At 35.1% G+C, this 20773-nt stretch overlaps 1 long non-coding RNA gene across 1 annotated transcript in view; it reads left to right on the forward strand.

Annotated features, from left to right (window-relative positions):
- Positions 1–20773, forward strand: part of LOC310915537 — a 373604-nt gene that overhangs the window by 320644 nt on the left and 32187 nt on the right. The window lies entirely within an intron of this gene.

Raw genomic sequence — 20773 nt, forward strand, 5'->3', positions numbered from 1 at the left:
CATTTTCAAGGGAGGGAGGGAGGGAGGGAGGGAGGGAGGGAGGGAGGGAGGGAGGGAGGAAGGAAGGAAGGAAGGAAGGAAGGAAGGAAGGAAGGAAGGAAGGAAGGAAGGAAGGAAGGAAGGAAGGAAGGAAGGAAGGAAGGAAGGAAGGAAGGAAGGAAGGAAGGAAGGAAGGAAGGAAGGAAGGAAGGAAGGAAGGAAGGAAGGAAGGAAGGAAGGAAGGAAGGAAGGAAGGAAGGAAGGAAGGAAGGAAGGAGAGGAAGGAAGGAGAGGAACCTTTGTTTTAAAAAATAAATTTTAAAAAAATCTCAACATCTTCCTTGTTTAATCATCTGCAACTCCTGTGAACTTCACAGAGAGCTGAAATTATTCTTCTGAGATCAATTAGCTTTGATACCAAATCACCAGAAATGCAAGACTTGGCAAAACACAAATTTCACAAATAGATAGTGTTTATTGTGCACTCCTGAATTCAGGCATGGTTTACATTTTAATTTTGGTGATCTACAATTGTGAGAGACTGGAGGTGATTTTGGGCTTGAAACTTTTCAGGCACTTGTGTGAGTGGAAAGGACAGTCTGGGTCTTGCTCCAGAGAGGTGATGCCCTGCTCTACACTCCCCACCCCACTGGGGTGGCATCCCAGCCTCTGCCATGGTCACCAGGCCCTCGCACATGGTAGGAAATGCTCCTTATCTTCCCCTGGAGCCCCTAACCCATCTCCTGACTGGCCACTAGACCAGAAGTCCCACTAGGGGGCAGGGCCCAGGAAAGCCAAAGGGTAATTAAGCCAAAGAACAATAAAAGCACATGCCTTGAGTCTATCTTCCCTTGGATTTTACATCAGCTGAAACCTGAGGGGTAGCTATATTTGCTATTTTCTGTGTCTCTACTTCTAATTCATTCTTCATGAAGTCTGAGTAACTTAAATTCAGATAGGTTGGAATTTGCTAAGTTGAATGGGCTTAGAGCTTGTTTGTGAAATGCATGATGTTGATTGAATATTGCTTTAAACTTTTGCCAGAGTTCCCTAATTTTCTGAAGTTTGCTAGTAAAGTTGTTTTGATTTCTTGGGAATATCTTGTCAGTATTTCTCCCTTGCATCTAAATCAGGGTAAGAAAAAATCCCACAAAAACATAAGCCCCTTTAAAGGACCCAGTTACAGAGTTCTGGAGCTTTACAGCTATTACTGGAGAGTCCCTAATTGAAGTTTATCAAAGAAGCTGAATAACTGCGCTACTGTTCATCCCTTCTCCAGGTAACATGTAGTTAAGCCTAAAAACAAAGTAATAGGAGTAAGGAAAGCTGTCATAGGCTTGACCCCTCTGAAATAGGAAGAACTCCACAGCAGATTCTGTTGCTGAACTGTGGTCTTTGTTCTCTCCCTTTGTATTTGCTTTATGTGAGCAAGTGTTGGCAGCGGCAGCAGTTCAGGGGTGGCGTCTGAGAAGAGAGGAGAGGGGCTGTTCCATCCCAGGTACAGATGGTTCTATCTGGTTAAAGTCAGATCCAGGGGATCTCCTGCAGGACATGGTTGAGCTCAAGCAATACTTTCAATACCTCTGTGATGATATTTTTCAGAAACCAGCTGTGAGAGAGTGAAAAAAACGTGAGAGAAACAGCCCTGTACATTCCAAGGTCAAAGGGGAAAAAGAGGGATGAGACATTCCTGACTTCAGGGCCAAGATTCCCCCACAGACCATGGAGAAGACCAGGGTGAAGGAAGCTGTTGCCCTGCAGCCCATGGAAGACCATGGTGAAACAGATATCCATTTGCAGCCCATGAAGGACCCCATGCCAGAACAGACTAGAGAAAGCTGCAACCCATGGAGACCCAGAGGAGAATCCTGTCAGAACCACTCTCCATGAAGGACCCACATTGGAATAGGAGAAAATTGTAAAAATAGAATGGTGTGGGGAGGCGTTATTGCAGAATAACTATAACCCTCTATTTCTTTAGCTTTTCTAGACATTATGCCAGCTGAATACCATTTTTAGGGCTTTTATTACCTCAACAGAGACTTGTATTTTACTAGTCTTAGATAATGTTCTGCTCCAATCACCTTTGTTTATCTACTATCTTGCCACTTGACTTTTTATTTGTGGGATTGATGATGTTAAGCAAATAAATAAGGAAAACATTTGAAGACTCTTTTTTGTGGAACATAAAGCAAATAAGTAAATGAGAATGAAGACAAATGAGCTTGAACATAGACTGACCTTTTAAAACTTTCAGCATACAACATACTGAAGACAGTTTGCCGTGGAAGGTAAGTATACCATACATAACAGAATTATAGAAATTGTTTCAGTGTCTTTCTATTAAATGTCCTCACTTAATGACTTTTTAAGAAAGATGTCTTTCTTGGCAAGCTACTATAATTATTATATATACAAACTGTTCTGTATAGTAAAGTTTACTCATGGATGCAAGATGTGCATGTTTTTCCTCTTATTTCCATTTCAAATTATATTATACTATCATGTGGAGATGTCTGGATAATAGTCATAGTCTTTTAAAGCATATATTTAATTTTTCTTTTAGATGGGAAGCTTTTTATTATTAAAGAGGTCTTGGGTATAAAACAAGGAATTTCTACTGAAAAAACGCGGTATCAAAAGTGAGTGAATGCATGAAGAATAATTCATAATCCCCAAAGGACAATTACATTACATGAGACTGGGTCACAGGAATGGGTTTGCGGAACATTAACTTGCCTATATTTTTTCTTCCAGAAGTCTTTAATAGATTGCTTTTTAGAACTACATTGCAGTATTACTGGGGAAATAGATGTCTGTCAATACTTAAGTTCAGCATACACTGAACTGTACCCTGCCTCAATTGAGATATATCTCTGAGGGTATTGCCTACATAGAAATCTAGAAAATGCATATTGTGTGGACAAAACTGGACATAAATGAGATCTCTCTAGTACAGCTGTCAGTATAATTATGGCAGCACAATATTCCAAGCAGCAAATGAGGCAGTCCCAGAAAGCTGCACACAGGACTGTTGTGGCACTTGTGTTGTACTGGCATGGTGACTGAACAAGCTACGTGACAACTATCTCAGATATTTTTAAAGAAATGATGAATAAATATATTTATTTCTGCTACTTGGTAGGCAAGATCTATATAAGCAATAAATGTATTCTAAGTTGTTGTGTTGGGGACACATAGAATTATGTTACAGGTGTTTCATAGACACAAAGACATATATAGCAGAAGAAATAGCTGCTGTTAAGAAAAAAATGTTATTCTGTAAACTGCATCTGCATTCACATGGTAGTGTTTGTACTTGATTTTGTCTGAGTAACTTCCATTTAATGAATACTTCCTCTTTTCAGTTGCTAAATAGTACATAGAATTGTGTGTTTATATATAACAAATCTTCATACAAGGGAACATTATTTTACAGAACTGTAGAATGGTATGGGTTGGAAGGAACCTTAAAAATCATCTAGTCTCAATCTGCCTACCATGGGCAAGGACATCTTTTACTAGATCAAGTTGCTCGTAGCTCTATTCAATCTGGCCTTGAACATTTACAGGAACAGGACACTCACAGCTTCTCTGGACAATCTGTTCCAGTGCCTCACCACCAGCACAGTAAAAGATTTCTTCCCAATAGCTGATCTAAATCCAACTTTTTTCACTTTACAGCCATACCCTCTTCTCCTATCATAACATGTCCAAGCAAAAAGCCCCTCTCCCACTCTCTTGTAGGCCCCCTTTAGGCAATGAAAGGCTGCCACAAGGTAACTTCAACCTGAGCCATCTCAGCTCTCAGCCGTGTCTTCATATGGGAGGTGCTCCAGCCCCCTGACTGTCTTCATGTCTTGCCTCTGGGCTCCATCCCACAGGTTCATACCTTCCAGTGTTGAGGACCCTATAGCTGAACAAAGTACTCCAGTTGGGCTGTCATGAGCTCACATTAGAGAGGAGGAATCACATCCCTCTACTATGCTACTTTTGATGCAGCCAGGACGGGCTGACTTTCTGGGCTGCAAGTGCACATGACTGGGTCGTGTTGAGCTTCTCATTCACTACTCCCTCCACAGAAGTCCTTGTCTTCAGGGCTGATCTTAATTCATTCTCCACTCTGCATGTATTTATGTTTGGAACTGCCCTGACCATATTCTGGACCTTGAATTTGGCCTCATAAAAATCCAAAGAATTTTTTTCTCTAATATGATCTAATATTCAGATATTCTCTTGATCTTTCTTTCCATCTCATTTTGCAATGTTTTGATGCTCACTGCAAACTGAAATGACTCCTTAGTCCTATTTTTTTATAATCTGATGTTCAGGAGTGGTTCAGAATTTATTTTTTTTAATCAGCCTTCTGTGAAAGATTTTTTTAACCCTCTGTAGATATTAAGAAAATGTAATAGATGTTCCTGAGACATTACAGTTAAAAGCAGCCTGCATGCTGCAAAATGGTGTTTGCTTACAGCCATATTTAAAGCTGGCAAGAGCCCAAATCTTATAGGTTCCTAATCTGCTCAGAATTTATGACTAAGTAAGGATTTTAGTCTAATTATAGTAGGCATGACATGAGTTTTGATGTATACGAATAATAGTGTTCTAGATATTTAAGAGATTAGTTTGCTGTCATTTTTTTCCCCCTCTCTCCTTAGTATGCTTAAAAAATGTGCCATTCATGAAATGAATGTTCTGTTACAATGATTATCAATGACTATTAATTTTTGATGGTTCCGACTATTTGGGGGTATATACTCCAGCAATCTGCAGTTTTTCACATTAAAGCATATTTTTCCTTAATATACATAGTTGTAGTAGAATGTAAATATACTTTAACCTGTAATTTCAAGTATATATAAAAGACATAGACAGTAACATTAAAATTTTGCATTATATAAGATATTATTGATTAGGAAGGAATGTTATTTAACAGATATATTGTGTGAATCAGTGAGGTAGACATACCACCATTATATGATTGTGGAGATTTTTCTTTGCTTTCTCTTCCATGGTCCACTCTAGAAGGTAAGTTTCCCAGGGTAATATGATAAATTTTGATACTGTACTTCAACATTGAGGTTGATAAGTAGCACTAAAGTTTGCAATCTTCTTTGCAAGCGTGGTGAGAAACAAGGAGCATAACCTTAGCTGGTACGAATTGCATAGGGTTTTTCAAGTCAGCTGGTTTTTATCCAGTGAAGATCAGATCATAGCTGGTAGCTTGTAGGCTTAAAACTATATGTAGGTTTCAATATTTCATTACCTTTTTGATGGGTTGTTTTGATGGCACCCTTTTGATGGGTCCCCTTGATTCAAAATCAAATATCATCACCGAGGCCAAAACCAAATTTGTAAATCTGGAGCATTTTTAATTTCTATGAGGAACAGATAAGTATAGTAGGAAAAATGAGACTAATATATGTAGCTGTGAAACACCATTTTTTCCCTCTTGGAAGTCTTCATAACAAAAACTTTTCTTCTCCCAATAATTACTGAATGTTGGGCAAAACTTAGAACATAACTGGATATCACTGAAACTTCTGAAGACAAGGCCTGATTGTAGTAAACACAAAAGGAGAGACCATTCTGAGGCAGTTGTAAAATAACTATGATGTGTATTATCATTTCAAATATTTATGCAAGAACTAATGTGAGAAAAAACCTGTTTCCTTTGGATCTATAAACAAAGACTAAACTTGACACAAATTCGTATTACTTCATCTGGTTCTCAAAAATATTATTGGAAGAACCATTTGATATTTCAAGAGAAATATAATGATTTATAAGTTATGCAGTCATTGCTGCTAGCTTAGACGTGTTAAAATATCGATAGTTGTTGACTTGCCTGTAATCAGATTTTCTATGATAATGTGGGGAAAAAATCTATAAGAATCTGCAGCTGCTTTGGCTTCTGAGAAGCTGGAATTATGAGGTATGTGCATAGTCATTACTCTGCTTGGTTCCTCAGGAGGGAGGTGGAGAAAGCATTTTGAGAAAAAAGTGTATCTTTTCCTTTCTTTAACACAACTGCACGTCTGTCTGTACTTCTAAGTGGCTAAAACAAGTACTAAAAGTCCTCCTTCTAAAACTGAAAAGTCAATTCAATCACAGTTAGCAGAAACAGATTTACCTTGTCCTTCGTTAATAGAAGTCAAGAGAAGTATTACTTGACTAATATTTGTCAATAACTGTGACATTCCGATCCTGCTGACTTTTCTATTGTCAAGACTAGCATGTTATAGGAACTGCCAGTACAACTTTTCTGTGATGGAGTTGTGCCAACCTCTAGTATCATTGGAATGAGCAGATGCTGACCTCTGTAAAGTAGTTGGAGCAGGGAAATAATGGTCTATTCTTTACAGAAGTTTTAAAATTGGTATAGAAATAGCCTATATTTTTTTTCCTCAACCTCAACATTTTCACGAGGAATTAAATAATGCAAAACCTAGGGACTGTATGGGCCTCAAAGTCTTGAGTGATAAACACTAGTGTCTTTTAAAGTTTAGAACAATATATAATTTTGAGGTGCATCTTGTTACTAAGGTAAGATATATCTGTAATTAGACTGAAAAGAAACTGAAACAAGGCCTATAATAGCAAATTTAGTTGAGACCATCCTTTGAGCATAACAACAATATGTCCCACCTGAATATTCCTACATTTTCTTTTCTTGTAATTATCTGCTTTCTGTCTTCAAAATATTCTGTGCAGTCAAGGTTACATCTCCAAGGCTCCTGGGGCCCTTAAAGCTATGCTGTGGATGTGTTTGAAGTGAAATCCATCTGGCTGAGACTGAATAGGTTGATGATCACCTTATCCCTAAATTTGTCCTCTAAGCAGGGCATTTTCCCATCTAGTAACTTCTATGGAGAATAGTACAATAGAACATGCCAGAACATTAAAATTGGTTAATCCCAAAGCACAGCAGGTAAGATAATATTTGCTTGAAAACTTAGTTGAAAATAAAGGTGAGGCCAGCTCTTTCCATCTTTTAATGAGGGTATTATGGACTACTAACTCATTTGAATCCAATAGAGATGGGTAATTTTAAAAAATCAAACCACTTAATTTATGAAGTCAGGCAATGTATCACATAGAGATTGGTAAACAAGTAAATCTGCATACACTCTGCATGATAAAACGTACAAAAAATTATGGAACATAAAATTGTATCTGTAGTGAGATCAAGGCTGATATTCTTATGTCATAATTGTTTTTCTGTAGCTCAAAGCTACCTAAGGTCCAGAACCATTACCACACTCTTGAGACGTTTGTTGGTATTTGTTTCAGTCTTTCAGAGGAATGAGGTAATCTGTTTTGAATTGCCCATGTCCTTACATTTTCCTTTCATTCTGTTCCTGTTTGGTTTCTAGTTTATTTTCTAGTCTCTGCTTTTCAGTCTTTCTGGCTTTTCAGTTTTGTTTTTGAGAGTCTTTTGTCTGATCATTACACATTCTGTCTTGAACAGACTATGAACCCCAAGTAATGTTCAAATTCAATCAAGCTTAACAACTGGGAATGTTTAAATGATTTTTACACTAGGTAAAATAAATTTTGTAATGTCCAATGGGATGATCCTATCAGAGGGTAGTTTATTTTAGAAGAAAATATGATGTTATAGATGAAATTTTAAAATTGTCTTAGCAGTTGTCTCTTATGTTTTATTGGTGTGAATCACTAAGCTTATCAAAACAAAAGAAAACTTTTTCCCATTATGTATTTGGGATTTGCATATATAAATCAAACAACCTGTAGGGTCTATTGTGTGGCATGATGGTTGCTCATGTAGAACAGAATACATACATTTTTTCGCTTCTGTCCTGGTTACATAAAAAGAGAATTCAATAAATGAAAATATAATTCTGAGTATTGCCAGCAAAATAGATGTAGCTAATATCTTTCATATACTAAAGTGTCTTCTGGCCACACAAACACAAGAACTGCAGAAAATATGCCTTATGTTTTGACTGCATCTAGGTGCTGACATCTGTTATAGTCAAACACAAAAGATAATTATAGTGATACCCATACTGAGAAACTGAAGTCAGTAGAATATCCTTAAGGTTTTACATGGATATATACACACGGACACGGGAAAAATGTAGGAAAAAATTATTATCTATTTATTTTGGCCACACATTTGTCACATGTAGCCTGTAGTCACACTTCTCAAAAGGTGAAACATTCCCATATATTCCAGCTTAAAATATTTTTTTAAAAGTTTAACTTTTCAGACATCTTAATGTTTTTCACACAATTGGATTATTGGTTTTGGGGTTTTTTTTGTTGTTTTTTTTTTTTCCTTTTGAAAGACCTCACAAATACTTTTGAGGTCTGAACAGTTTCATGCCTGATCCATTTTTTGGGATCATGATCTGATGTAAAAAATCTTTTTCTTAAACACTGAGAAGAAACTTCTTGTGTTCTGTTGGTTTTCATTTTCATCCTTGCCTTTTTTCAGCCCTATTGATGGAACTGAACTAAATTTATGATGTTGGCTATAACTACATTCTTTTATAATGAAACTTTTTTTCTGAGAATACGTCCTCAAAAATATTAAGGAAGCCAGTAAATATGATTTTTGGATAAACAGGATGTTGATTCTCTTCCAGTAGCAATGATCCTCTATCTGTATTTATTTCATAACAATAAGAATGCCCAAAAATTGAGCTATATGTAATAATGAAATTAATAAGTCATGCTTACTGGTACAGAAGTATCTTACAGCTAATGTTTTCCAATCACATGTTGGAGAATTTCTTTAAAGAAAAAAAAGTTGAAAACACATTCCTGCCAGGTACAGAAGCATTTCAAAAGGCTCAGAATTTTGAATGAAATTGATAAAAAACTTTAAATCTTATCTAGATGCTCTAAGTGCTAAGAAACAGATTTCTTGTAAAGAATCTGGGAAACTAGATTGCTGCAAGTATAGACAGCACAGAGTGTGACATGTTTTGTAGCTGGTCTACCTATGTTGGTCCTACCTATGGAGAGAAAATTAAAAATGATTTAGACATTTGTGAAGTAGTGGGTCTTGTTCGACTTTATTTTAGGTATAAAGTAAATTACTTTTTATTTTAGCAGCAAGTGTTCATTGGTTCTTGTATTATAATAACTATAGAAAGCAAGCAACAGCTATGTTTGGGGTTTTTCAGTTGATTTTATGAAAAAGTTTCCATTTTCATGGATCTTAGGGCAAATTAATGAACACATCTCAAGTGCCCCACAGCTTTTTGCAACTCTAGCACTCCAGAAAAGAAGCCCAAAGAATATATTTGATTTAGTAACCAACTTTGCAAACACAATAAGATAGAAGTGCAGTAGCTGCTTCTATCTCCTATGAAAGCAACAGCAATAATACTGATTAGGTCTCTGAAATAAAAAAAATGCTTATGCTTTAATTAGATTTTTGTTTTCTGTTGACATACCAAAGGTTTAATTTGTGATTTTCTTCATAAGGTTTACCTTTCTCTAACCCATGTATTGTCAGATGGAGGCATAACATCCCAGCGGCACAGTTTTACCCAGCAATTTATCTGAATTGCAAAGATACAGTGGAGAAAGCCTCTAATGTATAAATTATTTCTTCTCATCAGAATGTTTTTGTTTTAGCCAATTTGTTATGTTTGAAATTGCACATGCTGAAAATCTGATAGAGGTGCCCCTGCTGCATTTAATCAGATATGGAATTATCCGCTGATGCTAAAAATGCTTGGATTATTAGATGCCTTTAGGTGTTTCTGAATTGCAAACATTTTTCCAACATATTTGGCAAAGAGCATCTGTTTAGTAATTTCTCTCTGTTTAATGATACTGTAATAAATCCACAGACCTAAACTAGAAATTCAAATAAACAAAATAACCACATAAGCTACATTTCATATGTCATAGAAACCATATTATGTTTTTCCAAAAAGATTTCTAAAATACTATGTTAAAGCTTCTAAAGAGAGAAATTCTTTACAATTTGGAACTTCAGCGTGATTAATATCTAGTTCTACCTAACAATGAATCTATTTCACAATTGTTTACATGTTCCTTGGCATGGAAAGATTTAAAAGTTAAACTTCAATTTGGAAAGTTGAGTTGCTTCATGATTATTTAAAATTTTAATGCTAGAAGAATAAAATGGAGCACTTCTTATTTTGGACTCTTCAGCAAGTAGTTTTCTAGATACTTTCCAATTTCTCTGCATGGCAAACTCAAAATTCACATTTCTGGAGCAGAATGCATTGTGATTTTTCACCTACTAAAAAAAGAAAGTAATTAATGGGAAGATTTAAATTAAAATAGCTAACATTTCGTTTGGACAACATGCAGACTGTTATTCCATGGTAAAAGAGAGTAGAATGTTGGAGTCCAGGGCATCCCTCTGGGCGCCCTGGGAAGTCACAGACCTCGGTAGAGAGGCCTGGGACCCAAAAAAGAGGGTCTGGGGTCTGTGCAGGGGGATTTGCCTGGCACAGAGCCCAGGAAGACACAGGCTTTGATTTTGGTCCATGAGAAAAACATCTAACACAGAGAAGAATTGCAAGTCACAAAGGTGTTACTGACAGTAGTGTAGTTATCACTGTGCAGAAGATTTTGTAGTTATGGATTTTTAGAATGTAGATGCAAAGGGACAAGATGGTGATTTTAGGGCGGTGCCCTGGGTTCTTCATCTTCTCCCTTGGCATCCATCTTCTGCAGTGACGTGGGCACAAAATAGTTTCAGTGGATTGGATCAAAGTAGAAATGACCCTGTTAGTATAGGTGATAGACATTGGCATAGAATTATAAACAATGGGTACGTAGTTATCTGTATAAGAGGTAGTGACCTCCCATCACACAGGGGAGTCGCCTTGTGTCCGAGCTGCTGTGAACACCATGGCCGGACACAGGGGGGGAGTCGCCTTGTGTCCGAGCTGCTGAGAACACCATGGCCGGACACAGGGGAGTCGCCTCGTGTCCGAGCTGCTGTGAACACCATGGCCGGACACAGGGGAAGGGGAGTCACCTCGTGTCCAGGCTGCTGTGAACATCTTGGCCGGACACAGAGAATTGTAAGATAAGAACTAATAAACAACGCGAGAAACCAGAAAACCAAGACCTTGAGACTCCTCATCATTCTCGCGCCGAACACCGAGCACCGAGCTCAGCACAGAACACAGAGACACAGAGTCAGACAGCAGACCCTAAATCCTTCAGAGGTCCAGAGGGAAAATCACTCCCTTCGTGCCCACACGAACCATCAGCCAGCTTTGGAATCTCGGGTGAGGAAACAACCGGATTAAAACCCTGAGAGTAGAATAGTTGTTTTCACTTTCGAAGCCTTTTTTTGAGAAGTGTCATATTTACGTAGATCTGTGGGACATACCACCAAATAATAGAAATAAACTGTAATTCAGTTGGGAGGGGGGGGAAGTTTGTTTGTTTTTGTGTTTTTTGGGGTTTTTTTTGGTTGGTTGGTTGGTTGGTTTGGTTTGGGTTTTTTTTGGTTGTTTTTTTTTTTTTTTTTTTTGTTTTTTTTTTTTTTTTTTTTTGTTTTTGTTTTTTTTTTTTTTTTGTTACTATGGGAGTGCTGCATTTATATTAATCATAGTAAATGTGCTATTTTTTTATAAATTAGTGAAAATTATCTTATTCCTTTATAATTGGTACTGGGATTTATACATGCAGCCATTGCCAAGTGACAAATCAATTGTGTCAGACCTTACCTTAAAACTCGTCACTATGTCATCATTCATTGTTTTCTGGACTCTTAGAGTCAGAATATAGAATAATTTATGTTTCAGTGTGCTGGACACTGACAGGTCTCCTCCAGTTTGGTGTCATCTATGAACCTGATGAGACTGCATTCTGTCCCACCTTCCAGGATAATTAATAAACTAAAACTGTTAGCCCCAGCACTGTGCTGTCTCTGTTAACTGTGTGGAATTGAATATTTAGGAAATCCTAAGAGTCCTATTAATTTTCAGTCCATTTTCTATCCCACCTAACATTTATCTCACCATTTTGACTGTAAGAAGAGACCTTAGAGATCTAAGTCTGATCAGATTCAAGCATTGTTTTGACATTTTTGCTTCCAAAAATTGATCTCATAAGCTATCTCAGGAACCACTATCAGATGGAACTCAGCACATAAATGCAGGAATGTAAAATGCCTGATTTCCAACTCTCTGCATTTCTTTAATCCGATAGTTCAGTGGTTAGGAAGCATCTGGAGAAACAGATGATCTTCTGCCTAGAGAAATTTTCTCTTTGCCAGATATAGATTCTAAATTATAAACTAATATCCCAAAGCAGTGGGAGAGTGGAAAGAGTGCTTAGTTTTAGTCTTTCTGAAGAAAAGCTAATTCAATATTTGTTTAACAAGCAAAAGAAGACACTATATAGCTTTATAATTAGATACCCCACTCTGAAATAGGGACATGTGGATTTTAGTCATTAACCCAGTGCCTATATATCATCAGATGTCTAAGTATTCACTTCAAGAAGGAATAGAGCATCAATATTCACTTGCAGGTGAGCTTCTTAACATTTTGTAATGAAGTCATTCACTGGTATGCAAGGAGATGAGGAGAAGGACAGTTTAAAGGAAGCACTGAGCTCATGTAAAGCCAGTTCAAAGAATTTGGAGAAATTTATGTTTCTTCAATTTGTTTGAAGGGGAAGCTTTCTTTTCTTAGGAGGTGTAGACCTGGACAAATGTAGCAGAAGCTTTTGCAGGAAGAGAAGTGGGGTGAGGAATTCCAGTTGCTACCTGGAAATGTAACAACAGAAGTCATTGCACAAATTATCATCAGAAAAGCTGATTTCCAGACCACATGGGCAAAGTTAAACAAACATCATTTTTCCACATGCCATCCCATACAACTGTGTACTATGTTGATGCCTGAAGATATTCTTCAGCTATTGAAAGCATTTACTATATTTGAGAGATAGAGGATGAGATCATATCAAGTTTTGCAAAAGATAAAAAAGAATCCAACATATCAAGTTAATCAAAAGATAATAAATAATTCAAACTCCCTTGTAGTCTGAACAGGTGTGGCAACCACTGAAAAGATAGTGTAAATATGGGAATGGATCCTATCCCCAGCTGATTCCGAAGACTATGAATTATGTCAGTGATCCATTTCTACTGAAGATGACAACAAAGTGACTAAAGACACGTTTTAATCACATTTTTATCAGCATATCTTACTATCTAACTTATGCAGTTTCTGATTCTTCATAGTGATTTTTCGGTGTATGTTCTCAAAACCCTTACCCTTCTATTGAAATAAAAATTGTTGGTAGATTCCAGCAGACATAAATCTATATCCTCTTGACAAAAGCTTGGAGTTTAGGCATGTACTTCCCTAGAATTATGACAACAATAAATGGATCTCAAACAATTATGTTTTAAGTCTCAAAATGGTATGATTTTAAATTAAGATTTTTTTATCAGTTTCTATATTATGTCCTATTTGAATGCTTTCATAACTATTCCTTAGAAAATTAGTAGAAGTTGTTGTTCATCAGACATTTAAGACTTCCTATTCTAAGCTTGTTTCCAAAAAACTGTCAAGCTGTAACAACAGCTGAAACTATATTTGAAATTTAATCTGTGTCTTGAACCAAAAAATGATTCAAACAAGCAAAAAGCACAATATTGTTTCTAGTGTTTCTAGTGTTAAGGGCAATGTTATTTCAGAATTATTAAGTTCACTTAAAACTTCACATTCTTTCTTATTTTGGTCTTGTTTTCAAAGGGAACAGAGTAAATATTAGTTTCAAATTTTTGTAGTTTTGATAAGAGTGTTCAATATTTGCAATGACATAATGTGACTGTTTATCTGCACTTTGAAAAGTACAAATATTTACACTGTTTTCCAAGCATATTTTTTATTAGCAAGGCTAATGCTCCTGCTAACTGAATAAGATCTAATGCAAATATAACATTACAAGATTTCATCAAAATTTGCAATATCTGGCATGAATCTGATCTTTTAAAGAATAAATCTATTTTTTCGTATGTATTTCCATCTAGCCCAGCAAAATCTTCATCTTTTTTTGTTGGATCTTTGGGGAATTGTTGCCATGAAAATATTTTTCTGATTATCTGGATTCTTAAAGCAAACAATAAATTTTATTTTCAGTAGAAACTAGAACACAAAGTTATTTTTATATACAAATATTTTTCCAGTTTTTAAATAAACTAGTTTATTCTCATTTACTTATTGATATTTCTTTGCTGCAACTTCTAGATTATAGTTAGCAGCTTGTCAAAATACGTATGAGAAATTGCTGCTGCTGGAAGTAATGGAATACCTAGTAGTAAAAATGAAAATTAAAGAGGTGAAACAATAAAATAGGTGAAATAATAAAAATAGAAATGAGGAAAAATGCTGTGCAAATAATAAAAAATACTTTTATAAATATGTTCAATGGAAGGAATCAATAAGTCTGTTCTTCCATGTTACAGTAACTCTGTGAAAAACTCAAACAAACAAAACCCCCAAACAATAAACTAAACCCAACAAAACCAGTAAAAAGATTAGAAATCTGAGGCTGTAAATTACTTGACTAATTAGAAAACTACTACTTTGGGAGATGAGGAGAGTACTTCTATCTCTCCAACTTCCACTTCTGAAAACTCTAAGCATACCAATAATGCCATTGCTTTAAGCATTCTTCATTAGCTGAATATGAAGTGTGAAAAATATGTACATTTCACATTGTCATTATTAAAATTATTTTAATAACAAGTACTTAAATTTTTACATATTTATTAAAAGATGCATATGAAAGAATATCCGTATGTCTCTATATTTATAAATAAAATATAAGGAAAAAATCCTTCTACTATTTCCATGTTACTTTTGGTCCTTGAGGAATCAGAAAATCAGACAGTAAAAATTATGTGTGGCAAAAAAATTTACTAGGGATTACTTGAACAACACCTGGGAAAAAAAACAGTGATAAGTTTTAAAGGAAGACTAATCTACATCTGGACTAAAAGATACCTTAAAGATTAAAGGCCATTTTCGTTTTGAAAATATAAACTCCAAAATATTTTAATGTTGCCATATTTAAAAAATACATATAAATCTCCCATGGGAAAATAACAATATTCATGAAGGAGCACAGAATTTAAGCATGTGGATGCTGACTGCATTTGACCACAGACAGCAGCATAAGTGGAGCCATCCTTTGATTATGTATATCAAGATCTAAGAAACACCACTGAGTTCTGGTTAAACATGCAGAACTGATTTCTGGTATTCTCCATGGTGCAGTTACATATGTCTTCCAGTGTCATGAGCAAATGTTATTCAAGACCATCAGCACAAAAGTACAGCTACATGTTTCAGATCTTTTGGTTGGATGTTAGAAGCAAAGAAAATCAATTAGGTCCAGAAAGGTTTTGTGAAGCATGTGGCAAGACTCAAAGAAAATACATCTGTAAAAACCAAGTTTTTTGTCTTTTTAACCTTACTGACATTATGTCCCAAGGCATCTCTCAGTACATGAGCTGGATTTGTCCATGAGATGCTATATGACTTGTAACAGTATGACAGATGAATGAAAAGAAACCTCTTTCTTCCCATTTAAGGATGTCCTTCTAGTGCATGAATGACATTTCTTCTTGGGAAATTTGACCTTTCACTTTTACAGGGAATGTCCATGTTTTGCCAGCTAGAAAATCATTTATACCACTGGCAATCAAAAATTATTTCACTGGACTCTTAGCTTATTTGTCTGGCTGTGTAGTGGAAGATGGATGCTTAAGAAATCATTAGAAAGTGCACTTTATCTGTAAACCTTAGCATTTTTCCCAAATAATTTGTATTGTTCTCACCTTACATTTGGGTTCATCATCATAATTTCATTAAATAAACGGTTAAATTCTGATATTCTGGTTGCATTCATTATCTGGTGGGATGTGGATGAACTAAGGAAGCATTAGGTATCCATATCATTCTATTCTTTCCCTGTGTTTGATAAACATTTTTTTATATCGAAACGTTTACATATGACTATCAGCTTCACACTACAGACCAAAATACCTTCTAAATATGTGATATCAACTAACTTTGGATCACTTAGTGTGAAGTGTCTTGGTCCACAGACCCATTTGAGATCTCACTTTTTCTTTTAAAATATTGAGTAAATATTTTTTCTATTGTTTAATAATTAATTTTAGGTAAAAGGAAGTGTGCTAAATTAATCATGCAAAAATGAAAACATTTTGTTTCTGATATCAGTATTTTGAAATTTCACTGTTGCCAAAATGTATTCTGTGAATGAGAAGACCTGCTTTTCCAGATCACTAAGTAAAGAAAAGATTGGTTATATTTTCTTCCATAATTACCAGACCTGACTGGGAAGAAAAATGAAGAGGTTTTTTTGCAGTGATAGAAGAGAAATAAAATATATTAAGAATATTTTTTAAAACCCTGCATAAATGAGAGCAACATCTATGGCACCAGTAATAAAAGAATGAATGGTGTAATTTTAGTACAATTAGAAGCAATGGTCTGTATTAATTAAACAACTAGACTCTGGTAATTTCAAAGGATTGATACAAATAAATTGACTATTTCAAAAACTTTTCCATTGTCACATAAAATCTCAATCACTAAAACTCTGCACCTTATGTATATCCTTTCCTTATTCTTATTTTAATTGTTAAGAAAATAAAATGATTAGTGAATATTTGTTTTTGTCCAGGACACTGTTAATTTTTTGAAATAGCCACAAGTGGCCAAGACCATGATATTATTCAATTACCACCTCATGTCAATAATGGGGCAGGGAAAAGGGACTCTTGCTTCTGAGGAAAAGGGTGTTCTGAGTGGTCAGGAGAAAAGGTGGTAGAGAAGAGCAGATCAGTGTTTGTTTATTGTTGTAGGCTTTCCATGTAAATAATTTCTTTGTCTTAAACTTTTTGTATTAATATTGTTGCTGTCATTGTTTTTTTCTTCCCTCATTGTTGATTCCAGTTAAGTCTTCTTATCCCAACCTGTGATTTTTTTGTGCTTTTTGTGCTTCCACTAGGAGCAGGAAGGGGAGGGAGCAGTGGTGTGGTTTTAGTGGGAGTGCTAAATTGGAGAATACCATTCCAGAACCAGGATAATACTGTAGATTCTGTCTGTAGATCACAAATGTTATCAGTTTGGGCAAATTTAATGCCTGGGAAGGGTATAGAAATAGCATTGCTTGTTGTAAGAATATTGATCAGCCCATAGGGAATGGGGTGAAATTTTCATAGCCAATTCTTTGGATTTATGTCTGACCTTCAGTACAGATGATTACAGAAATGGAAACACTCACGATGATGGAACAGATAATAAATGTTATATTTAGTATAAAAGCATCCTTTTCTTAAAACTGACTCAAGGTAACAGGAATATAACTTGTGTGAACTTTTTCTGTCAGCATATTCAACTTGGGAAATAAACTAAAAAGAGGGCTGCATGTAGAAATTTATCCCTTTTGAACCACTGTGTCTCCAATTGCACGTAAAATATCTATTAAAATAATATTTATGATACTCTAAAGACATAATAAAATATGGTTTAATGACTGCAAATTTAAAATGTAGCTTTCTCTTTGCCAAGGGTACAGTGCTAATATGGGCACTGTTAATTTTATTTCAAGGAATCCCCTTATGTCTGCATGAGGATGGAAGCATAGCCTATTTGGCCTTCTTGCATTTCACTTTTTGAAATATTTCAGCATCCTTTCTTAAATTCTTATGTCACTTAGATTTCAGCTTGATTTATTCTTGCATTTTCTTTTAAACCTTCTTTCTCTGTTTTTTGGTTTGGGAACTTTTAGGTTTTTTTGGTTTTTCTTTTTGGTTGGTTAGTTTGTTGGGGTTTCTTTTCTTCCTTTATCTCAAACAACTTTCCTTTTCCTCACAGTTAGACTGTACTCTGCTGTTCATTAAGTACCTGCAATTAGCACCAGGAAATTATTTGCTATAATAGTAAGCACAGAATAAACACTTAGTACAAGAGATGTGAACATAGAGTCAAATGTTACATCTGGAAATCTATTGTGATTGATTACTTTGTAATGTGCCTTTGTTATGTCTCAAATTGAAACATTTTCTCTAAAGAGAGAGAAAGCAAAAAGTGAGACCTTTTCTGATACTTTAATTTTTATGTAGCTGAAACAAGCTTTTTATATAATATGTATATGTGGAAATAAAAATGTATTATATTAATAATTAGTCAAAATCAAGCCATTACATTTAATATGTCCCTTAGTTCAAAATTAAATATTCTCATGTTTCAGTTCACCTTTGTAAAAATTCTCCATTCAGTATTTTATGAATAAGTCAAATACCAAATACTTACTGTCATACTTATTCTGTAACACTTAAATGTGACTTAGATCCTTTATTCTATAATCTTATGTAAATCTGTGTCCGTAAAATCGTGTCTATACTTGGCCATACAATGTTGGATCCTTAAAAGCTTTTTTAATGCAATGGTGGTTGAGTATGCCCTGGAAATATGATATTGGTAAGAACTTCAATATCTCAAACTCTTCCGTTTTGTTTGTTCAGGCCAAGTAGTTTTCTGTTATTTTCTGTTACTTTATTGCCACTGGAATAAAAAGAATGTGAAAGCATTTATACTGGCTGTCTCTTTTAAATCATCTCTATGTATTCACATCTCAGAGTTTTCAGCTACTTCTTTCAGGCACTGTTTTTGTGTTTACATTTCTCTCTGCTATTATCATTATTACAACATGATTATTTCATACCGGATTCAAGTATACCTTAATCATTGCATAAAGGATTGCATAAGTTTGTTGTAACTTGTCTCTGGCTGAAGATTAACTTTTCTAGAAAATGCACTTCGTGTTCAACTTTCGACTACAAATTAAAGAACCGTAGTTCTACACACTAAAATGTTTTGGTAATCAATTGTGTTGCAGTTTCTGAAAAAAGATCTTGAAAAAAATATTCTTCTGATCTATCTTGCAACCTCTTCATTTTAGCTACTCGGACAATATACTAACTGTAAGAAAAAAGAAATACTAGTATAACTATCTCAACAAAATAAAAATATTCAAAAAGTTCATAAATGTAGGTACTTACAAAAACATTTTTGGGAAAAAAGAAGTAAGAAGCTGGTTTTGTTGCAGTGCAACAGAATGTGCAATATCTTTTTGCAATAACAAATTTATAATGAAAATGCAAACATTAAGTACTCCATTGTAGGTGCTCAGTTAAATGGAAGGTCAAGTTTGCTTGATACAGATTGATTTAAATATTTAATGTAAATATACAGCTTTTAAAATTTTGATCTAAATAGAATGTCACTTTGTTATAAAAAGAATAAGTAGAACAAGAGGAAAGCAGAGTAAGACATACGTGTATGAACCTGGTATATAGGCAGGTTTTTTGGCCTAAAACTTGTTTCTTCAACTGTCAACAGTCTTCTGCAACTCTTTTATGATTAAAACCAGGATTTTTTAAAAAAGGGCTTGAAAATTTCAGGGAACATTCAAGATGCAAAATCTCTGATAATTTTTATGTTCATAAATTTTATTTTCTTATAGACCATTCTATGACTGTGACTTATTTTTATTTTCTATTACCTGCGTGAAAAGGATAGGTTCCAGGATGTCATATGGCTGAAGGAGTATCTGTATACTAAGCACATGGCATTTATGGAGTTTCTTCTCTGTGAATTCTGTCTTAATGATAAAACATTCTACAATCAGCAATAAGTTGTGTGTTCATAAGGTGGAGAAGGAGTCAAGTAACTAATTAAAATAAAGACCCAGTCATGTTACCAAAACTGTTATATATTTTATAATCAGAAAGCAGATGATAGATTCTGTTAACAATCTAATTTTTGCCCCAGAGGAGATATTCTACTGGGAATCAGTAAGGAACAAGGAAACAACAGCACTTTAGAGAATATCAGGGAAATGTCTGTTAATCTTCCCAAAGGAATTAGAGAGCATGTCTCCCAAAAAGTGAAGAGGCCAATAGCCCAGCTGTACACTACACCAGTGCACACAGATGGGTAATGAACAGGAGTTGGGAACCCAAATGAAATAACAAAACTCTGATTTATTTGCTATCACATGAACATGGTAGAATGGGTTACACGACAGGAGGAATGCAGTACAGGGCCACAGGATTTTCAGAAGAGATAGCCTGGGAAAGAGAGGTGGAGATGTTGCTCTCTATGTTGAGGAAAGGATAGATTGTGAAGAGTTGCCTCTGAGTAACAGCTATGAAGGGTTTGAGAGACTGGGAAAAAGTCAAGCACAGTACCTATAAAGGACAACATCATTTCTTAATTACAAGCCATCCTGCAAATAAACAGATAGTAAATAATGTTGGGGGTTAAGGGATAGCAGGTTAGTGTCACTCTGTGGTGCCAAAGATGAACTCAAACTTCATTTTCTCTTCCCTTTAAAATGTTTTTTTAACGAAGAAGCTAAATGGAGATAATGTGAGACAAGTATACATACCCACAATTGTACCATGTTTCTGAGAAAAAGTATAAATACTGATAGCAGTTTGGAGTATAATTAGGAATTTGTTGGTTATCCTGGGTTTACTTTGGTTTCTAATGAGATAGTCATGTAGGACATTTATTTTTAAAAGAAATTAAAAGATTAATTTTATTTTTTAGAAGCAGAAGAGTTTTTTCATAATTTATAGCTAAATACTTATATAAATGGTTCTGAATTTTCTGACACCTAATCAGTTTCCAGTCAAAAATGTTAACAATATTGTTATTCTTAGTTCATGAAAGCTGGAAAAGTGGAAGTTGAGGGTTAATTA

This window comes from Zosterops lateralis (assembly GCF_965231275.1).
Source record: "Zosterops lateralis genome assembly, chromosome: 1".
NCBI classification, from domain to species: domain Eukaryota; kingdom Metazoa; phylum Chordata; class Aves; order Passeriformes; family Zosteropidae; genus Zosterops; species Zosterops lateralis.